Source organism: Puma concolor, chromosome F2, assembly GCF_028749965.1.
Source record: "Puma concolor isolate L17-30 chromosome F2, mPumCon1.1.hap2, whole genome shotgun sequence".
Taxonomy (NCBI): domain Eukaryota; kingdom Metazoa; phylum Chordata; class Mammalia; order Carnivora; family Felidae; genus Puma; species Puma concolor.
Genome location: NC_141684.1, coordinates 56,563,186 through 56,589,611, shown reverse-complemented (window position 1 = coordinate 56,589,611; position 26,426 = coordinate 56,563,186). Strand labels below are relative to the sequence as shown.

Genomic DNA, 26,426 nt, shown 5'->3' with positions numbered 1-26,426 from the left:
CATTGATCATGAATATGATTATACAACACACACATACACACACAGATTTTAGTTAACTAAAATTTTTAAATTATCGCATATATAGAATTTACTACACAGGATAAGGAAAAGAATTGAATTCTTTGGTACTTGAAATCCACTAAAAATCCATCCAAATTTATTATGTTTTTGCTAGACCTTAACTATTTAATTCTAGTAGACAAACCTGGACTGCAGTTTGGTAAACTGCGTTCTTCCTCGAATAAATTTCAAGATTATTTCTTGTATTATGTATCATACAGAGATCCAACCATCCATATTAGTTCATTAAAATGTGAAACAGTTTCATATAACTCTATTCATTAACCAGGGATCACACATGAAGAATTTTCTTCTGACGTGGAAGGGTGCAAAAGTTTTATGTATCTTGACACCAATTAAAGGGAAGCTGTCAAACTTTGTTATACAGGCAATTCATATTTTAAAAAGTAGTTTCAAATTAAGTCTTCCAAATCTAGATATCTATACCTTTAAATCAGTCGGGCAGCAGCCAGATCCTTTAAAACCTTTGACTCGATTTGCCAATCCACTAGCTTAAAAAACATGCTTTTCATTCCTTCTTCTAAATAAAAGCAGCCTTGTCTGCACTGATTTCATCATCTCCATTGAAAATGTTTATCTGCCAAATGAAAAAGAAGAGTACAAATTAGAAACACTGATACATCTTCTGACATTATTCATTTAGAAGCTAGTTCTCAAGTTGTCATTACATTTACCACATAAAAATTAGAAATGATTTGTTTGGAGACCTACAGCTATTTCTAGACTCAAGATGTTTGGACAACTGTAGATAAAGTTTCATTATCAGACTGAACTAAATATGCTGTAATTATATATAAATCAGGATGATTTTTGTTCCATGAACTTAAGTTATTAATCTACTCAGGCCAAGCAGCAGGATACCATCATTCTCCAAAATTATACAAGTGTATTTCCCAGCCAAAAATGTAAAAAGCAATGTTTGAAAAGTAAGGTCAAAGATTGGTAGGACAATGCTCATGTTTCTATGATCTGATTGTTTCCATCTTTCTTCTGGTCTGTGAAATCCAGGCTAGCCATGTACTTCCACAAAACCTTGTGTTGCCTTATGTTTCATTAGCACTCACCACAGTTGAAATTATTAGTTAAATGTCTATTTTTTCCAATAAACATTAGGCTAGGGGCCTCTACTATCTTATTCTGTATGTCTAATAACACCATATTAGGTATCACTATTTGTTGAATTAATTAATTAATGACAAATGAATGAAAGAGAGGGAACCTAGCTTATCAGGCTAACAGTTGATTTAGGGAACAGAAGTTGGAAAGTTTGAATGATCCCATATTTTTCAAAATTTTTACATGATGCTAGTTTTTGTTTTTAATTTGGTATGCAAAATGTTATATGCATGGAGTTAACAAATAGAAAAGAAGAATGATGGCATAGGTAGCTGAAAATGTAGATTTTAAGTTATCTAAGTCCTAGGGAAAATCAGAAACACAAAGAAATTCATATTCTGTGCTTAGATATTTAAGAAATAGGATTTAAGAATTAGTGTACTGAAGATTTCTGGACTAATTAGCATCACAATTGATTCAAATGACATATGAGATGCAGGCTCTCAGAACATTTCCCATGTTAATCAGACAAAGAATTACATTGAAATATGAGTTTGCTTTTCCAGTATATCAAAATTTTGTACTTAGGCAAAGACAACATTTTTAAGAACTCATTTTTTAGTATGTAAAATTTTGCTAATTTTGCATTTTGTTTCTTATTAAAGAAGTTTCCTAACATTTTCTTTTCGTACATTAAGATATTTTGTTTATAAAAAATATGTAATGTTTCCCTGTAGGCCTACAAACATGACTAGAATGCTACATAGCAGTGCTTTAGATATAATCTAAAAAAAAAAAATGTCCTTATGTGCAACAGCAGAGACCAATGATTCATGAAATTGCTCAATTTTGGGTATATGCCTTCTTATAGAACTAATAGTTTACACAAGAGATTTTCCTTCCAACTTTGAATACAAATGTAAACTCTACTCAGTATGTCAGCATTTGCATTAAAATGAATTTCTTACTCAGGGGAAAAGCTTTAATTAAGTGTATTTAGAAGTTTGGAAATCAGCAACACATCATGGTAAACAATTTCAATGTGTCTCTGCCTACTTGGGCTGGAATAAAACAGAAACAGAAGAGAAAAACAAAAACAAGAACAGGGGAGAGATCTTTCTTGGTCCTGTCAAGAAAACTATTACTTTTTCTGCATCTATGCAGTATACTCAGCTTCCCTCTCCTGGAGTAGAAGAAATGTCCACTTCCTACTAAAAGCTGTTGCTCTGTGCTCAGGATCCCATCACAGTTCACCACTTATGATTCCACTTTTGAGACTCCCCATTTATCCTACATCATCAGTTTCTTCTTTAAACTGGATTTTTCTCCAAAATACAGAACTATACCCTAATATCTCTCATTTGTTTTTTTAAAAAAATTATATAGTTAATATAAATAAAATCCCTTAATTTAAAATCTGTGTCCATAAACTGTCCATGTGTCTTCTAACAATCACTGTAGTATACATGAAAATGATTTCATTATCTCCTAAGATGAGGTTCTTAACCAAAGTAAGAACGTCCATTACCTTGTATCATGCCTCATTGTTAATTCCTTTATTTTTACCAATCACAGTCTGAACTTACAATGTGTATTTTGATAACTTGTTAATTTAGTTTTTCTCCTCCAAATAGCGTATACCGGCTCTTTGAGGAAGATCCCTTAACTCTTTTGTTCATACTGTATCTTGAGCTCCTAGAAGTGCTCAGAACATAGTGGTTACTTAAGATGTATTTGTTGAATGAATGAAAGACCTATAAAAATCCCTTTAGAAAAATTATGAGTTTCAACCCTAAGTAATGATGCAAATGAGGCAAAATGTCTTGTTGTCATTTGCATTTCTCTAACTGTCCTTCCTTCTTTCTTCCAGATACCTAGTACCCTTTTGCATTTTCACTGTAATATTATTCCCAATATTCTCCAAAATAATAACTCATTTCAAAAATCAGTAAATTCAAGTAGCCCATGTACCTTTAGATGAACAGTAAGAGAAGACCAGCTATTTAATTTAATTAATTCATATTAAGGCAAAAAATTAAGATTCCTATTTTCTTCCCTGCCAGCTTTCTCAAGTGCATCTTAAATTGTTCAAAAGAGCAATCACTGCAGTTGTGGTTGACAGGAAATGAGGCTCTGTCTGATTCTCTAAACATGTTCACTAATTCCTAAGATTTGTGTAAATGTTCCCCCAAACAACTTTTACCATTTCTTGCACTGTCATGTAATATTAGCCCTGGACATAGGGACCTATTTTTCTTTCTGCCTCTTTCTTTCTTCGTCTCTTCTTTCCTTCCTTCTTTTCTTTTCTTTTCGCTTCTTTTCTTTTACTTTTTCTTTTCTTTTCTCTTTTCTTCTCTTTTCTTCTTTTCTCTTTTCTTTTCTTTCTTTCTGGTACTAAACTACTTTATTTGAAGAAATGGTACAGATACCTATTTTCTAAAACTATTTTCATTATCTTTATCCTTCCAAATTTTATTCTCCTGCCTTTTTTATCTCTACTAATAGGAACATCATCTACCTTTTATTGCTCTAGGCACAAAAAGGTTATCAACTTCTCCCACTTCCTACATATTTAGTGAGCAAATTTTCTCAGTCCTACCTGAAAAATAACATGAAATCCATCAATTCACTTTATTTATATTCCCACTTGTTCCATCTTAGTTGAGGACCTTTTACTGTGCCTCTAGGGTAAGCCTTCCTCCACATAGTCCCTTCTCTACACAGCTGGTATGATCTGGCTAAAATACAAACTTTCAGGCCACATAGAGCACATGAAAATTACAAGTAAAACATCAATATTTATTGGGCACTTACACCATTCTAGATGGTATTCTAATCTAAATATTTCACCTGGATAATCTCATTTGTTAACAATAACACACTAAGAAAAAAACAGTACTATTACTATAATAAATGTTAAAATAAATAAAGTAAGGCCTAGAGAGGTTAAGTAATTGTCCCATGCAAATGAAGGAAACCAGGATTCAAATCCCGCTGGTCTGCCTCTGGAGATCACATTATATTTTTTTATTTAAGTTTCAATTAAAATATATTTGACATATTAAAATTTTTATTTAATTTTTAATTGAAATACATTTGATATATTGTAAGTTTAACATATTGTAAGTTTAACATCGTGTAAGTTTAACATATATAACCAGGGTGCCTGGGTGGCTCAGTCGGTTAAGCGTCCGACTTTGGTTCAGGTCATGGTCTCATGGTTCGTGGGTTTGAGCTCCGTGTCAGGCTCTGTACTGACAGATCAGAGCCTGGAGTCTGCTTCTGATTCTGTGTCTCCCTCTCTCTCTCTGCCCCTCCCCTGCTCATACTCTGTTTGTCTCTCTCTCTCAAAAATAAATAAATTAAAAAAATTCTTTTTAAAGATAATAACCTATTGATTTATTTATATATTGCAGTATGATTGCCATTGTAGCTTTAGCTAGAACTTCTATCACATCACATAATTATCATTTAATGGGCACACTCTACAACATCCTATTGTTCCCCTGTAAAAAAAAAAAAAAAAAAAAAAGATTGTTGCCTCTCATTTCTATTATCATCGATGCACAAAAAACTGAGGCTTACTAAGACTAGATAAATTCCCCAAGATTGCAAATCTAGTAAAATTATAGGGTGACCTGAACTCGGGCTCTTCTGTATTCACCATGTTGCCCTTCCTCTGCCATGACCCTTGGACTGTCTGGTCCCTAAGATGGCATGGAGAGCCCCATGGACACCCCACTTCTAACGTATTCTTTGATCACTGACTATAGTCTGGGGGCTTTATTAAATGCCTTGGGCTATACATGACAATGTTCAAAAACAGAAAGATGTTACAGGAGGATGCTGAGTATTTCCTTCTTTCCAAATGCCATCCATCAACAGTTTAAAGTCAATTTGTGAGAGCATGAAATTTATGCTATTTTCTTTTGAACTATGAGGAGAAAACATTAATTTGTACGAACTAAAGCATGTGATTAAAGCATGATATTCTTTCCAGTCGTGACTATGAGAAAGGTTTGAAATGAATTGTGGTCTTCACACCACAGTGCATTAATGCAATCATCCCAAGGGCCCGTAACTTGGAATTTTCAATCACTCAAGCACACACATAGGTGGCTATCTGAACTGCATGTAGATTTAGAAACAGCTTTGGTTTTGAGTAAAGACCAAAAGAGGTGCTGAGGGGAGCAGGATGGCTCAGTTGGTTCAGCATCTGACTCTTGATTTTGGCTTAGGTCATGATCCCAGGGGTTTCGACTGAGCCCCATGTTGGTCTCACACTGAGCCGGGAGCCTCCTTAAGAGTCTTTCTTCCTTCCTCTCTCTCTGCCCCTCTTCCCCAGTTATGCTCTCTCTCAACAATTAAAAATTTAAAAAAATTAAATTAACTTAAAAAGAAAGAGGTGCTGAAATTCCATAGAACGTTGTCAACATTGTCATTATAAGTCATATTTGGCAAACGATTTAATATCTAACACAAACTACAACCCTAAAATTCTTTTATTTTTTTCTCTTCCAAGATTTAAAGTATCAGAAAATATTTTAGACTTTCCTTATACTGAAAGAGTCGTAAACACAGCTATACATATCTGTAGGCTAGAAAATTAGCATACAGATTTTTTACTGTTGTTGACAACAGACCATATAAATCAAATAATAATAAAACTATGCAATAGTTCTAATACAGGAGCTACATTAATAATCAGTTAATTTTGAAAGTAAGTCATTGCATATAGCCATGAATCTAAAAATCCTTTGGCATAATAAATAAAATCTAATTTTACATTGTCTAAATGTCCTCTATCGCAGTAGAAAGACAAGATTAGCTATTGTAACTGGTATGGTGCACGGACTTTCATTCTATAAATATTTAGGCTCTGACAGTCAAAGTGTGTAACTGAGAAGAGCAGAACCCAGTGCAGATGATGAACACCGGTCCCTGAATAAACTGGAAAAGACAGAAATGTAAGCATGGCAGTTCTTTTATTGCACTATGCTTTGTTTACTTTTAGGCACTGTGTATCAATAAAGCCACAGGTGTCCAGTCTCCCACTAGGTTGTCACCAGAGAGTTTATCTTTTTGGATTTTTAGTTTCTACAATAACATTATTCAAAAGATGAACCCATTTCACTTTTATTAACTAGGAAGTAATTTAATGAACAATTTGAATAATTCTTTCTGAAAAAATATTTTTATGACAAATCTGTTGCTTGGACTCTCAGGGTCTGATAAATGACAATCTAAATAGTTATTTCTCACTGTAAAATGGTCAAGGACAAGGTTTAGCTATATCAAGCTGAAACCTTCCTTACTTCCAATAATTCCCCCATTAAAGGCCCAACCATAATCATGCCAATTCTAGAGGCAGAACATATGAAAAGAGCAATCTGTTTAAAATAGTATTCCTGCTGGGAAAACACAGAAGACAAGAAAAAAAAAATCTCTACTTGAAGGAAAAGGCAAAAAGCAAAAATAATGAACTTTAAAGTTAGACACACAGCAACTCTCTTCAAAGATAATACAGACAACCACTTATATACAGCATTGATGGAATATAATTCAGAATAAAACATTCAAGAAAAGTCATAATTATTGTAATTGTTGTTGTCAGTAATAATTTTAAAAAGATTTCTTTTTCAAACTAAAATCCTGGAACATCTATTTGCTGATATGGATGGCATGCTGTGTTTCATAGGCTTTTTGCAAACTGAAATGCATTAGGTTAAAAGTGAAGTATGTTAGCAAGTCACTTTCATTGTGAGCGACATTGCATCTGATACTTTCTGTTGTTCCCCCATTTTGGTACAGGTTGATTCTGTCAAGCTCGGTGCTTTTTCACTCACAGTTCCACTTTTCCACAGTTTAACATATTCCAAGATAGATGAGGTCAAAGGTCATGTGCATAATAACACCATCATCAGCCTTTCTTCTGCAGCTTTTATACCCAACTTGAGTGTAAGCCTCCTGAGGGAGGGAACAGGGACAATTTGTTTACACTCACTGTTCTACCTCCATTGCCTATACAGTTCCTGGTACAAGGAAAGTGCTGAATAATTATTTGTTGAATGAACAAATGAATGAGTAAATAGATGGTAACATCTATTTCAAGTACTTATAATACTGCTTCAGTAAAATAAAATAAAAAAAAAAAAACAACAACAGCAGAGAATTGAAAGCTCCTTAATAAACACTTATTCCAATCTTCCATTCAGATGAAAACCTCCATAACAACAATCTCTTGTTTGCCAGTATTGTGCTAAATGCTGTACACACACTAGAACTTTTAATATTGACATTGAGGTAGATGTGATTATCTTCCTTTTACAAATAGGAAAATGAGGTTTATAAAGTTCATGACACATGTGAATGGCCTACCACTATAGCCAAGGTTTTAACTGATTGGAAGAGCTCATATATCGAGTCAAACTAGGGTTGGCTGATAATAACAGAAAAATTCATAATGATATTGGCTTAGACTCAAGTTTGGTACCTAGCTGTACTCTCCAAAGTTTTTAGGAATCAAGATTCCATCCGGGTCACTGCTCTAATATTCTTGGGCTGTGGCCTCTATTCTCATATTCTAAGGTAATATCCCTCTTCCAGGGAGCAAGATGGAGGAGAAATTAAAGAAAAGTAGTAAAAAATACATGACAACTCTGTCTTAAGGAAGGCGTCCAGAAGCTGACACATTTGCTTATATCTCACTGGCCAGAATGTAGTTACTGCTATGAGTTGAATTGTATCCCTCAAAATTCATATGTTGAATTCCTAACACTCAGTACCTCAGAATATGACCTTATTTAGAAATAAGGCCATTGAAGAAGCAGTTAGTTACGATGAGGTCATACTGGAGTGGGATGGGCCTGTGATACAATATGACTGGTTTCCTTATAAAAAGAATACCATGCAAAGAGATAGACAGGGACACAAGGAGAACATCAGACGAAGAGTGGAATTAAGCTGCCATAAGCCACAGAGCTACCACAGGCTAGGAGAGAGACCTGGAACACATCATTTCCTGGAACCTTCAGTGGGAGCATGGCCCTGCTGACATCTTCATCTTGGACCTCTGGCCTCGATAACCATGAGACAGTAAATGTCTGTTGTTTAAGCCACTCAGTTTGTAGTACTTTGTGAAACCCTAGCAAATCTGTACAGTAATCTTTGAGGTAGTCTGGCAAAATTTAGTTTATTCGCTCTATGCTCAGCTACCTTTTTGAAAAAGAGGAAAAATAATTATTGCAGGGCAACAAACAGTCCCTGCTAAACTTTGTTACTCTCTCAGAAGTGGTCTCAATATTTAGTATTTCACTGAATCTGTCAGTATTAGTTGTGAAAGACATATTAATACATTATAATTTAAACCATCTAGAAAGAAAAACTGCTAGCAATTTAATTATGATAGGTCACCTAAAATAAGGTGCATCCCTATTTCAGAGATGTGGAATGCAAAAAAACAAATGGACATCTCAGAGTCAATACAATATAGTAAATAATCTACAGACATTTAGTTATAACAGTAAGAGCAGAAAAGAAATAGTGTACCTAAGCTATAATATTTTACACTCTAGTTTATATAAAACAAGATGACTTATCTTACTACAGGATTAAAAAAAAAGTATACATAACTTAATCAGATACACAGGTTATAAAAATGTCAATATAAATATTGATATAGATATAAATATATAAAAATAAACCTCTTCTTTGACTAACCTTGTTCAAAATGCTTCCACTGTATTAGTGGAATGCAGTATCTGTTTTCCTATATTCCCTTTAAATAAAAGTAATATTTGGTATCAGTTACACTTATTTTACAAGATAATTTTTGAGTAAATTTAATGCCCTTTTCCCTACCAAGTAAGAAAATAATAATACTGCTTTAACTGGGAATAATAAAAAGAGAATCTAATAAGTGAGGTTACAAAAACCATAAAATCATCAAATGCAGTCATAATTAATTTCCTTGTTTCAACAATGTTTTGCTTTTATTTTACTTTTCTTCATGAAACTCAGTCCCATTTACTTGAATTATTCTTCTCATTATGTATTGGCTAAACTTCTTTAGCAGTAACTGGGATTTTTCTCTTTGGTCCCAAAGGAAAGTTTTAATTGCATGTTGCCATGACAAGTTGAATTATTAAGACACATATTACTAGATAATTCTACAACTTTCTAATTTTAGAGGGTCTTATCAAGAAAGCCACATTCTTTAGATGTAGCCGAGATCTAAAAAATGCAAAGCATCTGTCTCACAATTAGCAAGGAACAATGTAAGGATCAGTTCACTTGCTTAACCAGGGCCAGAGGAAGGAAACGAGGATCTCCCACTGTGCAAGCTTTGATGATTTTACATTTATGAACCCATAACTGAGCTTAATTCAGCAACTGACCTGTGAAAGAGCACCAGTTATTAACATTAATATTAATAACTATTATAATATTTAGAGTGTCTCCCCATAGTATTACAGAATATAATAAAAACAATTTGAGATTCAATTACATCGGCAAACAGCTAAAACATTAGAAAAGACATTAGCTAATACAAAAAAGAAAATGCTTACAGTATAAAGCAGGCATTTGTGAGTTTCTCATAAGGCATGCCTTTAAGCAATGTCTCTTGGCAGATGTTTTTGAGAGGAGGTAGAACTTAGTGGTGATTGTAATTTCAGTAAGGGAACAGTCAAATGTACTCAGCAAAATAGAGATGGTAAGTAATTCATTCTTTCTCTAGATGGTACTTATTCAATGATCACCTATATGCTTGATTTAACTATGATAATAATCTAGAGTTGGCATACTTTTTTAATGAAGGGTAAATATTTCGGGCTTTCACAGCTACTCAATTCTGCCATTTTAAGGTGAAAGAACCATAGACAATACACAAACAAATGTGGCTGTGTTCCAATAAAACTTTATTTAGGAACACTGAAATTTGAACTTCATATAAATTTCACATGCAATAGAATATTATTTTTCTTTTGATTTTGTTCTGAAACATTTAAAAATGTAAAAATCCTTCTTAGCCCACACACCATACAAAAACATGTGGCAGGCCAGATTTGGTCCACAGACTGGCTTGTCAACTTGTGTTCTAGACTGTGAGTTTTGTGAGGTGAGGCATCTCTTGAACTCATCTATACCATCTCTCCAATACCTAATGTTTTGCTTTATACTTACTTAGTCGGTACTCTGTAACTACTTGTAAAAGTGAATACTGGCATTATAGAGGTACATTGTAGTGCATGAAAACAAAGTATAAAACACATTCATCCTTTTGTCTGCTTCCTCAGAATGTCTTTAAGCAGGTCCCCCTATTACTCTTGTTCAGTGTCCTATTACTCTTTCCCATTATGTAGTTACCACAATAGTTAATTATACATTTATGTGTGGGTTTTTATGTTTATTACTGTGTTAATTTCTATGCTAGTGTGATGAATTACCACAAACTTAGTGGCTTAAAGTAACACATATTGGTTATCTACCAGTTTCTGTAGGTCAGCAGTTAGATGGCTGGCGGGGTCTCTACTTAGAGTGGCACAAGGCAAAATCAAGGTTATCTACAAGACTGTATTCCCTTCTAAAAGCTCTAAGGAGGAATCTTCTTTTATTTATTTATTTATTTATTTATTTATTTATTTATTTATTTATTCATTCATTCATTCATTTGTTCATTCATTCATTCATTCATTCATTCATTACTTTAGAGAGGGAGGGGGTTGGGAGGGGCAGAAGGAGACAGAGAATCTTAAGCAGGCTCCATGCTCAGTGCAGAGGCCAACACGGGGTTCCATCCCATGACCGTGGGATCAGGGGAAGCTTGGAATCAATCTTTGGAAGCCCAAAATGGCATTTAATTTATCTTAAGGATTATGACAGAGATGGAATTTACCTGGGTCTTGAAAAAAGTAGTTTTTTTTTTTTTAATTTTTTAACATTTGTCCATTTTTGAGAGGCAGAGAGACAGAGCACAAGCACAGGAAGGGCAGAGAGAGGGAGACACAAAATCTGAAGCAGGTTCCAGGCTCTGAGCTGTCAGCACAGAGTCCTACTTGGGGCTCAAACCCACAAACCGTGAGATCATGACCTGAGCCAAAGTCGGACGCTGAACTGACTGAACCACCCAGGCGCCCCTTGAAAAATGTAGTTTAAAAAACAGGGAAGTTGCATGGGAGGATTAAATAGCAAATAAAGAGGACTGATCTTTGAAGTAAGAGACAATACCCAAGCTTTCCCTACATAGGTGATTTCCTGTTTTGTTATGCTTCAAAAGTCATAAGTCCGCATTTTAAAAAAATTTTTTTTCAACGTTTATTTATTTTTGGGACAGAGAGAGACAGAGCACGAACGGGGGAGGGGCAGAAAGAGAGGGAGACACAGAATCGGAAACAGGCTCCAGGCTCTGAGCCATCAGCCCAGAGCCCGACGCGGGGCTTGAACTCACGGACCGCAAGATCGTGACCTGGCTGAAGTCGGGCGCTTAACCAACTGCGCCACCCAGGCGCCCCATAAGTCCGCATTTTAAATAGCACCATGTATCTCTCTTACTAGTATCTATCAATGTTAAAACTTTACATTACTTTGTATGAACTTCTACATACCAGGGCAGACACTCACTGTCTGCATTTTTACACTTTTTTGACTCTAAGTGTTTTATATATGAAAAGGACATATATTTGAACATATTACACGAAAAAATAAACAATCATATCACTCTGCTTAAGAAATACATTATTAGAATGATCAATGCATGCCTCTCTCTGCATACCTCTCAGTATATCCCTTCTCCCACTTCTTAGTATTTACAGGTATTGTTTCCTACCACTGTGACTTTGGTACATACATTTGTAACTATAAACAAATTGTGTTTAGTTTTATGTTATTAGACTTTATGTAAATCATTCATTTTCAATGTTGCATAGCATACCATTATACATGTATATGTATATAAATTCATATATATGTACATAAGTAATTTTATGCATTCTTCTGTCATTGGATATTTAGTTGTTCTTTTTTTTTGGTTGTTGTTGTTGTTTTTACCAATACAAACAATACAGGTTAATTCATCCATTTCTTCTGGCATATGTATGCAAGAATTTCTGTCAAGATTATACCTAATAAATAAATTTCATATTTTCAACATTACTAAACAATGCCAAATTGTTTCCCATAAGTATGTTTATGGAAACCAAACTCTCATCAGAAGTGTATAAGACTTGACATTATTCTACCACTACTTGGTTTTATTAGACTTCCTAATTTTTGCCAAATGGTTAGAGATAAAATAGTATCTGATTGTAGTTTTAATATGTGTTTTCCTGATTATTAATAAGATTGAGATTTTTTTTCTTACATTTATTGGTTCACATGTTCATATGTTTAAAACTTCATGTGTATTGGTATATTTGCTATTTTTTCCCACTGTTTTATTCTATCCTGTTTTGTTTTGCTTTCCCATTGCATAAATCAGTTGGTTTCGAGGGGTGTTGTTGTTGTTGTTGTTGTTGTTGTTGTTGTTGTTGTTTTGGTAAGGTAAGGTAAGCTTTCCTATCAATTTATTTATTTGAAAATATCTTTGACCTTCTTTCAGAAAGCTTGTTGCATGAAGTTCACAGTTCTTCATGGACAGTTACTAATTCTCGTGATAAACTTTATTGTCAACGTGATTGGACTCAGAGATGCCTAGATGAAACATTGTTTCTGAGTGTGTCTATGAAGGTGTTTCCAGAAGAGATCAGTGTTTGAATCAGTATACTGAAGAAAGATTACCATCACTAATATGGGCAAGCATGATCCAATCCATTAAGAGCCTAAATAGAACATGAATGTGAGAAGGTGAATTTACTTGGCTTGAGCTGGGAAATCCATCTTCTGCCATTGGACATAAGTGCTCCTCTTTCTTGTGCTCTGGACTCAGATGGGGACTTAGACCATCAACTCCCCTGATTCTCAGATCTTCAAGTCAGGACTGAATTACACCACTGGCTTTCCTGGGCCTCCAGCTTGCAGACAGCAGATAGTGGAATTTCTCAGTGTGTATTACTGTGTGAGACATTTCGTATAATAAATCTCCACCTGTAGTTCTGTTTCACTATATTATAATAATATATTATATAATAGTATATAATTATAATAATATGTATATCATATTGGTTCTGTTTCTCTGGAGAATCTTGACAAAATACGCCTTTCTATAACTAATAGTTATTTTTCTACTGACTTTTAATGTTGAAAAGTTCAATTGCAGCCTAATTGTCACTCCTTTATAGATGATATTTCTTTTATCTCTGGTGGCCATTATAAATGAGCCCTGGTCCTTGTTCTTGTGTGGTTTCACTATGTTGTGACTAAATATGAATTTTTTAATGTTTATTTTTGAGAAAGAGAAAGAAAAAGAGACAGAGAGAGCACACAAGCAAGTGGGGGAGGGGCAGACAGAAAAAGGGAGACAGAGGATTCGAAGAGGGCTCCATGATGACAGCAGAGAGCCTGATGCCGGGCTTGAACCCACGAACTGTGAGATCATGATCTGAGCTGAAGTCAGACACTTAACCACCTGAGCTACCCAGGCACCCCACTAAATATGAATTTCTACATGCTTATCCTGTTTAGCTCATGTGTGGTTTTTGAATCTGAATTTATATCTTTCATAAATTCTTTAAAAAATTGTCATTGTGTTTCCCTATTTTCTTTAGTCTCCTTTTAGAACTCCATTTAGACATGTTAGCTCATGACTGCTTTTCTGCTATAGTCCCCCAAATTGAGGTTTTGATTTAAATTATTATATTTTTCCGGAGCACCTTGGTGTCTCAGTCGGTTGAGCGGCCAACTCTTGATTTCTGCTCAGGTCATAATCTCACAGTTCATGAGATTGAACCCCGCATCAGACTCCACACTGACAGCATGGATCCTGCTTGGGATTCTCTCTCTCCCTCCCTCTCTCTCTCTCTCTCCCTCCTTTGCACTCTCTCTCTCTCTCTCAGAATAAATAAACTTCTAAATAAATAAATAAATAAATAAATTTTTCAGATATAAAGAAAAAAATATTCTCCATGTTCCTACAGAGCTCTCAGCCCTTTTGAGAGAGATGCTGCCTATTGGATAGTGGGTAAGACATGGTGTTAGTCACTTCCAAGAAGAATCTCAGATGAACTTGTTTGCTAGCTTTCGGCCATCCCGTAGCCTTAGCCAAGAAAAGGCCGTATGTTAAAATGACACAGCCATGACATCCACTTGGCCTGGATATCTAAGTTGCTGTATAGAGAATAGTTAACATGGAGTCACCTGATCCTCAGCCAGCATTAAGGGAATAAAAGGAATATTTGTTGTCAGGGTTGTGTTCTCTGTCACAGCACAGCTTATCCTGACTAATACAAATAGCCAATTCATTCTTTTTCAACTATTTTTGGTTATTTTTTATATCCTCTTATACTTTGGTCACTTTTTTTAATATATATTCTTTCTTTCATTATTTAGTGTTCTATAAGCAATGATTTCAATACCTAATGTCCTTGGTGTTTAAATTTGTGGGTTTCTGTTTTCTCGTGCATGTATTTGATTTTGTTGTTGCTATTGTATCTTTATATTTGATTGAATTTAGCTTGTGGAAGAATATGAGAGACCTGGGTTAAGGAAGATTCCCTCCAGAGAGGATATTTATAGGATTCTGCTACAGACAATGCATCTCAACAAACTGGGACTACTGTAATTTAACCTCTCAGTTTCCAGCTTCCCTGATCAGCCAGGTAGGATAAAGTGGAACCCTAGACCCGTGTGTGGCAAGCCTATGACACACGTTTGGAACAGCTACTTTATCCTCCCATCTTAGCTGTGACCAAAATAGACAGTCTCATATCTTTTTCTATTTCTGATCAATGAATTTGTCTAGCCTACCCTTTCACTGATGATATATCACTTTGGAAAAGCAGGATTTTATGAAAATCCTCCTGATTGCTCCCAGCAGGCCCAGTCCCAATATCCTGGTACCCATTTAGCTAATATTCCCTAAAATTCCAGGTTGCTGTATCATGCCCCATCCATGCCCCAAGAAATGCCCCAGAGTTTATATTGACTTGCAATTTTTATTTCAATTTTTAAATACTTCTATGTTGTTAGGGAAAGAGGAGGCACTTGAAGATTTCCGTTACTTTCTTGAGAACTCAGCTATGAATTTAAAAATACATTTTTTTGGCTTAGATCATGCCTATATGTTTTTCAGAAGAATTGCTTGAAAGAAACAAAACTGTATGTTTTTAAGCACAGCTATATTCCCACCATGAACACAAAAATATTTATTTAATAAATGTTATAAAGCTGTTCAGATTGAAGAAAAACAACATACTAAATATATTTTTAATTTCTAAATACTCTAAACATATAGAAAAATAAGGAGAATAATATAAAACAAACAGCCACTTTCTGACCACCCATATATTATAATGTTGACATTCTTCTACGTGTGCTTCGACATTCTCTTAGAGTAATACACTGTTGCCAAAATAAATAACTTCCAACATAATTGAAGAGTAGAGGGTTTATTTATGCATTCTTTCAATTAACATACGTTGACTCAAAATTAAATATCATATACAATGCTTAGCACTAGAGATTTAAACCACGTATGTTAGGTCAATACTGGAACTATGCCTTTCAAAATAAAATTTTACTATGACTGTGTTATTGATGATTCAATCTTGTTCCATAAACATTTATTGAGCACCTAGGGAAAATCTAGCAGTAAAAATAAAGAAGACGAAGAAAATGCTCTAATTATGAGGAACCTACTTTATTACTTGCTAACACTGTATATCTAAAAAAAATTGACTCATCTATGTACGTTATCCCGTGCCTTTCACCTCTATGTGGATTATTTATTAATCCTTGACAAAAAGATCAATATATTGTGAATCCATTTATATAAACTCAATATCAGTGAGATAAAATATAATTATAAAAGTACTGTTACATAAAAAAGTACCAGATAGAACCATTATAGATACTTAGAGATGAGCTATGCCTCTCTCATTTCCTGTACTTTACTGTGCAAGTAGATATAATACTATTTCTTCCATTATGAATTGAGCTATTCTTAAATTTGTTGAAGAATTTCAATAAAGGCAATGAAAAGAATTATTAATCCCCTTGGATAGTAGTGGGAAATGCACTGTAATTGGTAGGCTTCATATCAGAGTTCTTGGAATTTCTCCAACTGCATTAGCAATTGGTCATCTTAATTACATGGTCCATTAGCTGAAATCTGCATCACAAAACTACCATGCACAATTCTTGCCAACTCTGATCCATTCATTGTTAAGGTCAAAGTTTCCCTGCTCATTGCAAAATGAAACTAGATATATTAAGTTAAAGTATTTTGAGCTCATTAAATATACAACCTCAAGTTAGCCACCATATCACATACATAAAATAAGTGCAATTCTACAGACAATGCCTCTAATACTTTCAGCTTTTTATGATGTAAGGTAGTTCTGCAAAAGATCTGGACACAATAAAAAAAATTTATTTTTTTAAAGTTTATTTATTTATTTTCAGAGAGCAAGAAAGGGTGGGGCAGAGAGACAGAGAGAGAGAGAGAAAGAGAGAGAGAGAGAGAGAGAGAGAGAGAGAGAGAGAGAGAGAGAGAGAATCCCAAGCAGGCTCCACACTGGCAGCGCAGAGCCTAATGCAGGGCTCAAACTCACAAATTGTTAGATCATGACCTGAGCTGAAACCAAGAGTCGGACACTTAACCAACTGAACCACCCAGGTGCCCCAGAGAGAACATATCAATTATTAAGCTTCTACTTTCTGTGCCTTATAGATGTAATTACCTATAGTATTGACACAAATGTATCAGTCTAATTTGATAATCATTAGTGTGTTTCTAAATTAAAAGTAGATTTCAGAGGCAACCTTACCATGCCAGTACAGAGTCCAGAAGTGTACATGGAACCTTAATGGAAGCCACCTTGCAACGTTTCTTTTATTTAGCATAGCTCCTGCTCAAAAGTACTTAGATAACCAACTAATCTTAAATGGCTCTATTCAATATTCATTCCTTCACTCAGTCAGATATTAACATTTTTTGTAGTATCTACTGTTGTGCTGCATGCTGATATATCAAGGTAAATAAAAGATACTCACTGTTCTCAAGATACTTGTGATTCCAACCATTCTACATAAGTTTTTCAAAAGAGTTCAAATTATCACATGTTGCTTTCTATTACAGAGCTCTCAGTTCTCCATTTTCTTGCAAAGGATATAATGGAATTAACCTTGCTAACATCCCAAGGCTGTTTCTTGAATCTCATCTATCTAATTTTTCAAAATATTAAGGCTAACCTAGAATATAGCATATGATGAATTCAGGCTAACATGGTTCTAAATCTTAAGTATTCTTGCAAATTACTTATATGATAAGCCATTCTACAATTTTACCCCGCACTGAAGCCATGTTTACTGATTTTATATTGCAGCTTCCAGCTTTCCCTCAATGAAAATGGAGACAATAGGTGCCTGTCTCCTGTATTCCTGTATTTCTTTTTCATTCCACTGAATCCTTAGAGATCACTGAGAAAATTTCAAGTGCATATGCAAGTTTTATCATAGCTGCGCTCCAATTATTTTTTTTTTCAACGTTTATTTATTTTTGGGACAGAGAGAGACAGAGCATGAACGGGGGAGGTGCACTCTAATTATTTTAAGTCAGAAGAACCACTAACTCGCTTCTTACAGATTTTTCATTCAACCATAATTTCATATCAATGTTTATTCTAAATTTTCTCATCTTAAACCTGTCCCCTTTGGCACAAAAAAGAAATGGAAGTGGTTGAACATCGATCTACCTTCCTCACCTGCTTATGTTATATCTTTGTCACTGCATGGTAATGCCTTAATCTTTCTTAAGGTTCGAATAAAATAACAAAAACAGTATAAAACAAAAAAAGCCTCTCTATTGTCTATACATTTTTTTTGCATCGCATCCATGGTGCATACTTTATTGTTTAGTGTACATCCTTAGCTAAATTCCATCCAGTCCACCTTTTTAACCAATTTTTTCAAAAATTATGTCTTACTAAATTGCTATCTCTGCAGCTATATCTATCTCTAAATATTATCTTTTCCATTTTCTTTTTCACTTGAATCAGTTGCAAATGTGGAGTCTGATATTCATTTTTGGAGGCTCCCAGGCTTCTTAACTCATCCTCCTTTTTAGAGGGTCAGGGAGTGGGATCAAATCTCTTACGGTAGAAGTTTAGAGATGATATGACTTAAGTCAAATCATCTTATACAAATCCAGCTGTCTGGAAACAGGAATAAAGCAGTTTCCTGTAAGGAACTGTGTAGATAGGATGAGCTCAACAAAGTTCAATCTAGTTTCTAATCCTATTAGTCCCAGGGGAGGTAGATAAAAGAACCATTAAAATATCCTGGCCTTGTGATTGCACCCCAATCTCTGACAACAGCAAAGATGACATTAACAAGACTGTACCTTGTATATTTTTTACATTGTAGCCACACTGTTACACAGTGTTATTGAAATAGGTTAGAAATAACTGGAACAAACTTCTACCACACTGGAGGCTGAGAGGCAAGTCAGAAGTCTAGAGGTGTTAGCTTTAAAGACAAAGCTCTGAAGCACTGGGATCATCATCATCATCATCATCATGTACCATGACCATATTCCCAGGCTTATGTTGGCTGGGAACTACCTCCCTTTGAAGGATTGGAACTTGCCTTTTATCGTATTTCTGTCACATGTCTAATTATGACCAGCATTTCCATTTATTATCAATTGGAAACTTTAAGGTGACACAGCCCTTTCACAAATTCCCTGTTACACTCATATTAAAAAACAATTTCCTTTGTTTTAAAAATTAGATCGATAGTAGTTCCCACCATTCTCTTTACTTTCCCACTGTTTACACATGAATGGAAATTTTAGCAGCTATCGAAAGAGTTGAAGTTTCAGGAAAAAAAAAATACACCATCACTTAAAAATCTGCTGTGATCCAAGTACCTATGTTTTGTATTTTCACATATGTTAACATATTTAATCTTTCAGTTCTCAGATTTTACATTTTCAGTACACTGAATCTCATAAAGTTTGAAAGACAGAGCCAGAGCTATGTGGCTGTCTCCACTGCTCTGTTGTCTCTATTCTGGCCTGCCCAGGTGATGATTTGAGACCTGCATCTCCATCACTCCTACTTCTTCTTGTCTGGCTACACTAGTGACATAGTGACAAACCCCTATTTTATTCCCTTTTATTTTCATCCACAGTTTGCTTAAAAGCAAAGAGAGGAGGCACCTCGATGGTTTAGTCAGTTAAGTGTCTGACTCTTGACTCTGGCTCAGGTCATGATCTCACAGCTTGTGTTCTTGGGTTCGAGCCCCACATTGAGCTCTGTGCTGACAGTGCAGAGCCTGCTTGGGATTTTCTGCCTCACTCTCTTTGTGCCCCCAATCTCAGCTCATGCTCTATCTTTCACTCTCTCAAAACAAATAAATACACATTTAAAAAAAAAAGAAAAAGAAAAGCAAAGGGTGGCAGGGGGGAAGGGGAGTGCCTGGGTGGTTCAGTCAGCTGAGCATCCAACTCTTGCTTTCAGCTCAGGTCATGATCTCAAGGTTCATGAGATCTAGCCCTGCACTGGGATCTGCACTGACACCATGGAGCCTGCTTGGGATTTTCTCTCTCCCTCTCTCTCTGCCCCTCCCGGGCTCTCTCGCTCTCTCTCAAAATAAATAAGTAAATTTAAAAAAATAAAATAAAAGCAGAGATGGACTACACAGGATTATTTGTTTTTTCTCCATGAGTTTCTGTTCTTGACTCCATGAGCAGGATTCAGTCATTCTCTTCATTCACCATCATTCCCACAAATCTCAGCTAGATTCTTCTCAGGAATAGGTATTTTATTAAAGATTTATAAAGGAGTTCATAGAAGTGCTTTCCATAACTCAGGTCATAAACCTTCACTTCAAGATTCCTATTGTCCTTCCAAGTTAAGTCCTCAGCATCCAGCTCTTCTGTCTTTTAAAGCCCCCCTGCAGCTTCTCATACCCTTTCTCGAAACATGTTCCACTTTCACTTTGGCCCTTTTATGTCTTTCTTTTTTTGAACTGTAGGTTAATTTATCTCCTCTCATATATTGCATCCCACCCACACTCATCATTTATATGGCCTTCAGGCTGACAAAAGGACAGTAAATAAAAGATCCTCCCATTTGTTTTCTGGATCCATCCTTCTCACAAACTGACTATAAAATTATTATATCACATTTTTCTATTATATGTTTAATACTTTTATAATGCTTTTTATGAGAAAGATTCCATGTGAAGAAGTTAGGGAGACAGAAAGAAGTGATATGCAATCACTAAGAAATTGTTCTCCACCCAGAAAGCACTTACAGAAATGTACAATCAGGTGAACAGGATGTAGAAGGATATATAGTCAGATATATAGTTCTATAAATGGATAATTTGCAATTAAAAGATGGGAGAAATCAAGTAACACACCAGCCAACTACAGAGTTCCAAACTGAGAAGTTCCAACATCAATGATGTTTGTTGCCCTAATTCTAGGTAGAAATAATTTTTGAGGTCTTAAACTCAGAGAATATGCCTAATGGAAGGAGACAATACTGGGTCTTGCATCATCAAGTTCACTATGACTCTTATAAGGTATTCTTTGTGTTCTACCATAACATCCAACAAAATTTCACTTGGCCTCTTATCCATGCTTTGCATTCCCATACTGTGTCCAATCTGACTATTCTAGGCCCCATTTATATAATCATTGTTACTTCCCCCATTTTTATCCTTTTATGTCATTCTCAATGTTTTCCATAAAAATATTTTTTTATAAATTTCCCCCCTCTGACCATTGAATTTTCATATTGAAGAAATCTTGATAAATCAAATGAATAACCTCTTGATAAATACACAAGACACTGTTCATCTTCAGGAAAAGATCCAATTTTGTAGTATTTTAAGTCCTTGTCCAAAAGGGGCAAATTCTATTCCTCAACACAATGTCTGTAGCCAGTCATTTTTTTCCTCATATTCTACCTTCTCTTCCTAAACCCCATGATTTGAGGGGAAAAAAAGGAAACAGATAAAAATAGGTCCTATATTTTCAATTCCTTCCCTTTTTTCCTAAGGTAGCATTAATAAGATAGACTTTACTCTCTACTATTTCCTGAGCCCCTATTGTTCTTTACCACTTATATGTGTCATTGTACTACTTCAACAAACATTTAAATCTCTGATATCTTCTGGATGTACTGAATGTAAAAGATGACCTCGGTGAAGCTGAGTTAAGTGGGAACAGCCATGAAATGTTGTGACTAGCATGGATAATTGTGTCCTCAGGGTGCTATAAGAACAGGCATCTACTTCTCAAGTCTTCTCAAGTGGCAGAGGATGTATGTGGAAAGAGCAGGCAAATGAAAGCCCTCTAAAAGTATATAACATTTGAGCTATCACTATTGGAATCATAATGCAGTAACTTATCAAAATGTCTATGCTAGAAGCCAAGAACCCAGCCACTCTAATTTATTTCCCCAAATATTTCCCTCAACAAGTCTTACTGATACTGCCTCTTGCCTCCTTGATATGATCTAAAAACTCCCAATATTCTCTATCTCTCTGCCACTATCTTAGTTATACTCTTATCTTTCTCTGGAGTACTAAAATTTCCTCCTACCTGTTCTTCCTAATTACAGAATCATGCCCTTCCAATATTTTACCTTTCATTCATTCATTCATTCATTCATTCATCCATCTACTCTACTTTGCTAAAATTCAAGACCTAAAACACTTTAATGGTTACCAAATGCTGTGTAGATAAACTACAAACCCCTCAACATGTCTCAGCTTGATCCTCATTAACCACAATGCAATGGTGAAGAACATGGAGGCCAGAGCCTGGGTTTCAAGTCTATCATCTAATAACTAGGGGTCTTAGACAAGTATTTAATTTCTCAAAACCTCAGAATTCTCATTTTTTACATAGGGATATCTCTTCAAATAATTATGGTGAAGACTAAATGAGATACATTCTCTAATGTTCTTAGACTACAGTATGGCATATAGTAATAGATAAATATTAGTTATAATTACAATCGCTTCAAATTCATTTTCCTTAATATTTTCCTTTCTATGGTTTGGTATGACAAACCTCCTTACCGTTCCTCTAAGTCACCATGCTTTCCCATCTTTGTATCTTTCATGTGTTTCTTCCTCTATCTAGACCTGCTTTCCATGCCTTTTCCAACCTGCCTAACACCAACTCATCTTTCAGGCTTAACTGTGGATGTCATTTCCTGTCTCCAGTTCACCAGTGCTGAGGTAGGTGTTTTTCCTGTTGGTTTCTATCACTCCCTTGGATTCTTTATCCTAGCATGAATCATTTTTTTCTTTGATGTATTATAAACTCCTTAAGGGTTATTCCTCATTGTCTCTCTAATACCTAACACTTCCACTGGTTTATATAGGCATAGCATTGGTTTTTGTGGAGCAATTCATCTAATATTCAATTGCATATACAATTTGGTTTGACCTGATTATGAGCTATATCATTATTACAAACTCTAGAATAGCCAAGCTTCATAAACTGTGCTTTTTAAAATAAGTATTTCTTTATGTCAGAGTCTGTGTCTCATTCACTTTTACCTCCACTCCTCATCACTAGCTACTATAGGGAATTATCTACTATAGAATAAATATTCAGATGTAAGTTAATTTAGTGTAAATGAATCCAAATACCTTTATATTATACAATTCTAAGACTCTTTCTGTGTGAATGAAACATGGAAATACAAGTTTGGGACCTTATTTATTTTTCTGCAGATGAATGCCACTGAGTTTCATGTCTTTAATCCTGATGGCTTATATTATTTTAAGGCAAACACTAAAACAAAAACAAAAACAAAAAAAACCCTAATGGACACAGCATTATTCAAAGAGAAATTTTGAAAGGAAGAAAATCTGAGGATTAATGTCCTTAATATTCATTTCTGACAGCCTATGTTCAAGTTTAGGTTGTCTGGTCAACATTTGGGTCTGACTCGTAGTTTCCAAATCATGGTGTGTCGTGTTCTAAATCAATTCCCTAGGAGAGATTTAGGGATAACTTTTCCACAGGTTTTCTCAATTAAAGATGCATCTAGCTCTTTGCCCACATCACCCACATCTGCTCATAAAAAATGAATAATGGAACACACATGTGCTGACTTGCGATTCATTTCAGCCTTTTGCAGGTGCAAATGCAAGTTTTAAGGTGCAAAGTGGAGCCACAAACGTTGTGGGCTTGTCCAGCTGAAATTCTAGGCTTTAATCACATCTAAATAACTCCTCAGGTGATGCAATCACAGGCTTTTGCTCACAAAAAGGGTGTAATATATATCGTAGATTGAACTGGTGTGCATTAACAGATGAGGCTACGTTATTTAGAGAATATGAAATCCGGCTAATTTTCACCAATCTGGTATTTGCCAAAGCATTCTTTTCATATATTAACCCAAAATTCACCCTGAGTACATTTCAAAGCAACTTTGACCAAATAAAATAGGAAATAAAATACTTGTATTTGTATACATAACTGATTCAGGGATTTACATTGACAGATAACGCAAATCTATTGTAATTACTACATATCCTTGCAGCTGGGGTAGCCTTCTAGCAGACAAACTAAGTCAACACTCTTTTATAAGCAGTACCAGAGGGGCTCACTGGTGCAGATAATCCTCAACAGTAGAAAATCCCCAAATCATTTATTTTCAGCTTGAATGTGGGGGTTTTTGTTGTTGCTATTGTTGTTGTTGTTTCAGCAGACATCCATTCAATTTTATTTTCTTTAGGTTAAGATTCTGTAAATTATAGATCTTCCTAATGATTACATTGTCACATATCTTTCATTAGCCAATACATACAAGAGTGTGTCCCTTGCCAGTTAAGATGATATAGGTAACAGAGCTGTTTGAAGATGGAGAGGAGAGCTTTGTTTCCTGAAGTGACAAATATCCCTATAGCCACCCCTTGTGGCCAGATTTCCATGAAGTTTATTAAACATGGTACGCTGTGTGTCATCGGATGCTCAGCTGTACTGCAATTATTTTCCTTGAGTACAGACAGTACCTTTCTCCCTACTTTGACAAAAAAAACACAGCTTCCTTGTTCCTTAATGAATGAGAGAAGTCCAGGTTATAAAGAAAACACACACACACACACACACACACACACACACACTTTCATTTCAAGATTGTAAATATAAAATAGTATCATAATTATGGGAATATGTTATTTTAAGGGAATAGATATGAATATATCATTATCCAGGGGAGCATAATAGAAAGGAGAATTTTTCAGGAAGCCTTGTTTTGAAAAATACAATGATAGTGGGAGAGAGTTCAAAAGTCATTGAAAGAGAAAGAAGATTTTCCTTTTTGGCTTCATGTTTAAATATATTTATCTCCTCTCATCAACCCGGAGGCAGAGAAAAATGAAAATTAAGCTCTGCCTTTACACTTTACTTCTGTTATAATACCTCTCAACCCAACCCTCTTTAGTCTGTTTATCCAAATCCTGCCCATTTTTCAAAGTGCAGCTCAAATTCAGCATTCCCTGAGCATTTCATCTGGAAGCAATCTTTCCTTCTTCTAAACTTCCACAAGACTTACTTTCCATACCACTCATTTAGCACTTATTATTTACTGACTGGTAGAGATTTAATGTTTTGAGAAGTATTGCAGCCATAGTAGAGATGCTTTTTATCCTTTTATATGGAAAACAAATATATGTTTTAAAAACAAAATAGACCTAGTGTTTTTATTATTCTTCATAGATCTGAAATCTAGTTTTTATAGACTATATCACCATAACAAAAAGGAAGCACATATGTAATCCTTACAGTATGCCAGATATTGTTTTGAGAACCTTACAAATATTAAAAGTTGTAACTACTTTACAAATATTAGATTGCTAATAATATAAGCTTCATATGCGCATATGCATATTTTGTGTGCACCCATATATATCATGGGACTACATATACGTACACATATATATGCATATGTATGTATGATATGATATACATAAATTGTCTTGTTCATATAAATATTGCATCATAGAATTTAAATAAAACAATATTTATTCAGGAATTTATTAAAATATATCAATAAATTGTGAATAACTTTAAATTTATTATTGAATTTATGCTATTGTTCTCATTTCTATAAAAGATAAAGGTGCAGGATGTTAAACAATAAGGAACACAGCCTATCTTAGCATTTTCCATCTTTGAAGAAGAGATGGAAATTTTAGAAGGGAAAAAAATCCATATATTTAGAGCAACACAAAATTAGGGTTTTCTGAAATTAGGGCCTTTTTTTAAGGGTCCTTTTCTTTTTATCCCGCAGATAAAGTATGTTGGCTTTATTTTCCTGAGGAAAAAATAATAAATAAAAATAAAAAATACTCAGCAATTACCCAAAAGTTCCAGATTTTAGTCTAGTATCACCATCCACTAGCTATAAGTAATTAAACATTCTGTTCCCTGGTATCTTCATCTGAAGATAAGGGGTACCAATTTAATAGTATTATTTCAGTTTCAAATTTCAAAATCCATCTATAATTTCATCTATATATTAAAGATTCTATTCATACAAATTTTAAGAACCATGTCTATCATTAGTTTCTATAATTATGTAACTTAATATAATCTGGAAATATTTCCATTTCCAGAAGCTGATAAAGATTAAAGTGATTAAAATAAAATGATGGGAATCTTATATCTATACTAACATTACCCTTTTATCGGTTTAAGTATTTCCTTTTTTTTTTCTTTTTAAGACTTTATTTCTAAGTAATCTCTACACACACACGGGACTTGAACCCACAACCTTGAGCTCAAGAGTCACATGCTTCACTGACTGAGCTAGCCAGGCACCCCATAGGCTTAAATATTTCCTGAATTGGCACCATTATAAGCACGCTGAAGATGATAGAAATCATTTAATGCAGACAAGCAAAAACAGGTCATTCAAAGTCCTTGTCTCTGTGCTAAGTTTGCCCTTGAAAAAAAAAATCCACTTTTATTCTGGACCAGTGGATACTCTGCCTAATTTTTTTTTTTAATGTTTATCTATTTTTGAGAGAGACAGAGTGTGAGCAGGGGAGGGGCAGAGAGAGACACACACACACAGAATCCAAAGCAGGCTCCAGGCTCTGCGTTGTCACCACAGAGCCTGATGCGGGGCTCAACTCACTAACCAGGAGATCGTGAC

The 26,426-nt window shown here is 34.8% G+C and overlaps 1 long non-coding RNA gene across 1 annotated transcript in view; it reads right to left on the bottom strand.

Annotated features, from left to right (window-relative positions):
* The window catches only part of LOC147572036 (uncharacterized), a 271,873-nt gene that overhangs the window by 28,229 nt on the left and 217,218 nt on the right, over window positions 1–26,426 (bottom strand). Inside the window, exon 3 of the long non-coding RNA XR_015246951.1 lies at window positions 508–658. This is a non-coding gene — a long non-coding RNA (uncharacterized LOC147572036). The remainder of the gene's footprint in view (window positions 1–507; window positions 659–26,426) is intronic.